Consider the following 6000-nt stretch of genomic DNA (forward strand, 5'->3'; position numbering starts at 1 on the left):
CTGTAGGCTCCTCAGGGCAGTGACCTGTCTTTTTGTATTTCGTAAAATGCCATGTGTATGGCTGGTGCCATGCATCAGTGTCAAGTGCAACACACATTGAGGAAAGACTGAAGGATGACGGAAATAAAGAAAATAAGAAAGAAAGAAAGAATAAGTATACATGGAAAACACTTGGTTTTTTTTTGTGGACACTCTACCCTTTAAGAGGTATTTAAATCTAAATCTAAATCTAATCCTCTGTGTGAACATGGAGGATTAAAAGAATGATGTTGTTGTTGTTTAGTCGTTTAGTCGTTTCCGACTCTTCGTGACCCCATGGACCAGAGCACGCCAGGCACTCCTGTCTTCCACTGTCTCCCGCAGTTTGGTCAAACTCATTTTAGTAGCTTCGAGAACACTGTCCAATCATTTTGTCCTTAATTTAAAAAGTAGACTATAAGGCTAGGGAGAGAGGATTGTGGTTCCCAATGGCCGATGGCTGATTTTCCGGTTCTTTACTCCTCACATTTCCTTTTGCTTGGTGACTTGGATATAATTTTTAAACTTACTTGCATATTGTTGTTCTTGTTGCTGTTATTATTGTTATTGTTATCCCTCAAATGCGGCTCAGGCGGTTGAAAATCTATTGGTTTGGAAACAAAATGGGGCCACCCAAACATAGGACAGTGCTTTTTATATACTCTGGGGATTTCCAAGTTTATAAATTTTCAACTTAAAAGGAAAAGAAAAGTTACCCCGCAAAAGTTGGCTGGACAAGGAAGGACCTGTGAGCTTCCAGAATGTATGGAATGCTGTGGTGGCAAAAGAGAGAGAAGAAGAAGCTGGAAAATGGGGGCGGGGGGAATAATAATGTCTCAGAGGGGGACAGGATTAGGGTTGGGGAATGCATGCTAGGAGATTTAAAAAGCACCCATGGCTGTTTCAGGAGAAACAAAAGGAAAAAGAATACATTTTTTCTTTCCCTCACACCAAAACATCATTTAGCTACAAAGTGATTAGATTCAGGGGGTTGGCAGCCCCCCCCCGGCATTTGAAATCTCTAGCGCTGTAGGGCAGAGCAGGGGGGGGGTCTTCCAGAGAGGTGAGAGGAGACTTCTTCCTTTCCCTCCTTCAGAAGAAATCTCTCCCCACACTCTTCTGTGAGAGGCCTGAACATGCTGGCCACGTATGTCCCTGAAAAGCAGCATTCCTCTTGGGGGGGGGGGTGCACAAATACGCTGCAGTTTGTGTTGCAAGGCATCACCACCTGCAACATGGATTTCTCGAAGGGGAACGGGGCCCAGCAGGTTGTCAGCACGTGTCCCTTCCATCACAGTGACACCTGTTCAGAACCTAAGAATGGAAATGGGACCTGCTGCAGAATGATGTGTGCTCTCTCTCTCCTTGGTGCGCTCTGTTTCTTGCTTCCCTTGTTGCTCCTGCTGTTTCTGGCTCCTGATTCCTCACCCCCTTCTTTGATGCTCCTATCTCCTCCCCCACCTCATCTGTTGCCCCCCCTTTCCCTTCTGTCTCTCGCTCTTCCGGCTGCTCCTGGTCTTCCCTCCACCACCAATTCTTTTCTCCTGGTTCTTCCTTCTCCCTGCATACACAGCTGAGAGCCATTGAAATGGCTTTCAAAAGCCTGTTGCACAAGCCTTGCTTACAACAGGAGATAAGAGTAACTGAGTAAGGGTGAGTCACTCCTGCGGAGCATGCATGTACAGTAGATTTATATTATTTGGAGGAATTTGTCCCTTCTAGGGGGTCTGGCTTTAATTTCTTTTGAAACCCTCCATACATTAGCTGGGCATGCTGGAATGGCTGTTTTTGTCTCTTTTTGGCCACATTTGGATTGGCACAGACCACTCAAGTTCAGCATTAGTGGGAGTAGTAGCAATGCTCCTGTTTTTCTGAATGGCTCACGGTTGCTTTGCAGCAATCCTGGGGCACCTCTCCTTAGATTTTCCAGCGTTCCCAATGTTGGCCATCAGGAGGCAGATTTTCTCATGAAACTATGCTTTAGTTAAGGGCTAAAGGAAGAGTCTAGGACAGGAAGGTCCAGGCCTGAAGGTGTTAAGTAAAATCCACAGAGGGCCAAGTGGCGATTTTAGAGTGTTCATCCATGCAATTATGAGCAGGCTGAAGCATCTGGTGCCACGGTCCCCCCGCCCCGCTGCCTTCGGGGAGCGGCATGCTGTGTGTTCTCAGCACAGGCTGATTGAGGAAAAACACTGAGTTAGCATGAAATGACAGCTGTTTCAAGAGGCTGGCAGGAAATGGCAATGGGAGATCTGTAGGGGGTGCTGTGCTGCAGGGAGTGAGACGCAGGCCGAGAAGACATGCTGTGCTGTCAGGAAGAAGGATGAATTGAGTACTGCTTTGTTTATTATTATTTTTTTGTTATGTGTGTCCTGCTTTATTAACACCTGAAATGTGTGGTTGTACCAAGGGTCTTTGCTGAAAATTAAGTCTTTATTGAGCATCTGTTCTGATTTGGTTGCAGGGAGGTTATATGACACTGAGCATTCATTCCAATTTGCTTATGGGGTGTGCATTTGTCTTCCCATTAATTCCTATCTCACACTTTTCAAGGCATTTCCCTGTCACTTTCCTAGCTGCAAATAGTTGGTTTCTTTTTTAAAAAGTGCATTTGATATGCTAGAATGACTTTGATCCACTTTAGTTGAGCAAACCAAACTTCCCTGGTATGCACATGAATCCCTCTCTCAAAATACTGACAGTCTGGGTGTGCTTTAAAACAAAAACAAAAGAGAGGAGAGAAGCATACAAACAGAAGATTTACAAACTGCATGCAAGCTAAAGATTACAAAAGATAAAATGAGGCAAAGGGTGAACAAAATGGCCGGGCACAGGATTGCCCTTTGTGTTAATCATCACTTTTCTAAAATAAAATTGTTGTTTGTCAGCAACAAGCTAGGCTAGCACATTATTTGCATCTCAAAACTGCTCTGTGACAGCTGTCAGCATCTAAGGGCAGAGGTGCCAAGAGTTGACGTTTTGGGAAATAAAGAAGTATTTATTTATCCTATGGCACTTTTCTCCCATACAACGTCTGAGGTTGATAGGGCATTGCCCCATTCACCCTAATGGACCAGCCTCCACTAGTTCCTAGTCAGACAACATGCACTCATGTGCTTTGCATGCAGAAACATCCAGGCTCCATCTCTGACATCTCCAGCTGAAAGGATCAGATAGCAAATGGCGAGGAAGACTCTCCATCTGGCTGAGCCCCTGGGGAGCCACTAGGAAGACAAATGGACTTACCTGAACCTTTCCCAAACCAAATATCATAACCACATCTTTGCATAATGGTTTCTGAGATAGCCGAACAGGTTTTTGCTTATGTTTGGATACAACTGGATGCCAGGCGGATCAGACCTTTCAGAACTGCACTGATGCTAACCAATTTTGCATCATGGTTCCAGAGATCATGGATCTGGTTTCTGTCTATGTTTGGATACAACTAGGTGCCGTTTTGAATCTTTCAGAAAACTTGCCCTGATGTTAGCCATCGTTTTCAAAATTGGATTATTATTATTTTGTTTCTTCAAATTCCCAAACAATGCTGAGCATGAGGCTGGTAGCGAGTTCTAGCTCAGGAGCAGGGAACACATGCTTTGACTGCAGAAGGCGTCAGGCCCCATCCCTATGACTGTCTGTCTGCAGCAGCAAGTGGTGTGAATTGTCTCTGCTGGAGAGCCACTGCCAGTCAGAGTGTTAAGGCGAAGCTCAGCGGTAAAACATCTGCTTTGTGTGCAGGAGGTCGCAGGTTCAATCCCTGGTATCTCCAGGTAGAATTGGGGGAAAGACTCCTAACCTTGGATTAGTGCTCCTCTTTCCTTTACTCACACAGTTAAAACATGTCCTGACAGCGAGCTTGCTGCCAAACATAAGGAAGAGATGGCTCCCAAAGGAAATACAGACCACAGAGTGGGAGAGACCGTGAGCTGCCTATGAGCTAGCTGTCTGCACAGCCACTCACACTCACCCTAGCGAAGAACCTCCAGAAGTTGCTGGACTGCAGTTTCCATTGGACATGCTGGCTGAGCCCAACGGTATCTAGAGGGCCACAGGTTCCCCATCCCTACTGTAGTGCAAAGAGGGGGGGGTCACCCTTTTCAAAATCCCCAGAATGCAGACTTGATGAACAGTGTGGCTAATATATTTAAAACACATGATTCTCCCACCAAAGAACTCCAGGAACTGTTAAGGGTGCTGGGAATTGTAGCTCTGTGGTGGGTAAACTACAGTTCCCAGTGATCTTTTGGGGGGAGCCATGTACTTTAAATGCATGGGGCATATGCAGCCCGTGTGTCTGTGATCTCCTCTAGAAAGCAGCTCTGTAGTTACTAGTAATGTAGCAATGCCTCCTTTTGTGACGTATGTCATTTTGGCTGTGTCCCTTTCCCTCAGTAACAACCTCCCCTGGACATATTTTCATAGGACTTTATTTGAAAGGTAGATTTCAGTAAAAATCCATGCATTTTGTTGTTGTTGTTATGACAGACAGACTGTTGTTTTTATTTGTATTGTTTCCCCCCCTTCCTCTTGCTTTATTCACCAGTAAGTAGCACAATCAAGCGGATTTTGCCTCTCTCTCTCTCTCTTAAAAAAAAAGTTCTTGTGTTTTTGTCTTTTTTTAATATGAAACCCACTTTTATACAGAAAAAAACTTAGAACAGGTGAGGCTTTTCCACTGAAAGGTTTTCTCTCTCATTGCACATTTTAAAACGTACACTTTTTCCTCTCAAATTTTAAATTGTTCATCCTCTCAAATTACCACAGAAAAGGAAAAAAGCCCACCCTCCTTACACAATTCTAAGCGGCCCCCCCTCCGAAAAAAACTATACACTTTCATTAAAACGAATGGGGGGGGGAGGAAATACTACTTCTTAAAAGGCAGGAAGAAACAGTAAAGAGACAATCACAGTTTCTAACTGTTTTTCAGACATGGCTTTCCCATAAGATTAGCTACTGAAAGACGAGAGTGTAGTCTCTGACAAACCTCTTACCAAGCTGTATTTCTATTACCCAAGCACTTAATTGTTTTGAAGTTTTAATATATTCTCTTCGACAATAAGGCTAAATCAAACCGTGCTGTATTCAGGGATCCTTGAGTTCTTCATAGGTTGACCCTTAATTCTTCAGCTGGAGAATTTCAAACCAAAATTCTTGACCTGAATTTTATGTCAGCTGGTTTATCAGCCAGACAGTAAGCATGCTTAATCAGAACGAAGTCCTACAGCTTCTCATTGTGCTTACCTTCCTTCTAAGTGGGATTAAGGTGGCAATAGTCTTCAATCACCCTTTCCAAAGTCATTTTGGTTTGGTTATACAATTTGGTTTGAGTTTTATTTTAGCATATATATATTTATATATTTGCCGAATGTGAGACATTCTGTTCCATAGTTTTATTCTCATCCATGGTGAAAGAGAAGTGGAAATCTGGTGGCCTGTCTTGTCATTTTTTTTTTTTTTACATTTAGTTTTTGATTTCTGCCTTCTCTTCCCCTTTCCCTCCTCCTTCCCCATTAATGGTGAAATATATCCATTTTGTTAACATCTATTTATTGTAACTCTCCCTGAGTCCATGTTTTAGGGTCGCTAGAAAAATAAATAAATAGCGTGGTTCTGACCCGGCACCCCTGCTGCCAGTGCTGACAGGATAGGCCTTAATTATCCTGGCACTGTAGTTACAGTCTCCCCTTCTGCTCTTGCTGCAGAATATGTGACCCCCCCCCAACCCCCGAGAAAAGCAGTCAATAAAACTAGTTTCTGGGATATTATGTTTTCCAAACGAGATGGAAAGGGGTTTACATTATACATTGGGCCACTTGGGATCTTGCGGCACCCAGTCGAAAAGGAAATCCATCTGGATCGGCAGTGAGGATCTGCAGACCCATTTCCGCATGCAGAAGGGGAGTAAAATCGAGCATGGTTCAGGATACCAGGATTATAAAACCGATCGCTTGCCAGTTGGCACAAGTTCCGCTGGGGAAA

The sequence above is a fragment of the Lacerta agilis genome, chromosome 14 (genome assembly GCF_009819535.1).
Source record: "Lacerta agilis isolate rLacAgi1 chromosome 14, rLacAgi1.pri, whole genome shotgun sequence".
Lineage (NCBI taxonomy): Eukaryota > Metazoa > Chordata > Lepidosauria > Squamata > Lacertidae > Lacerta > Lacerta agilis.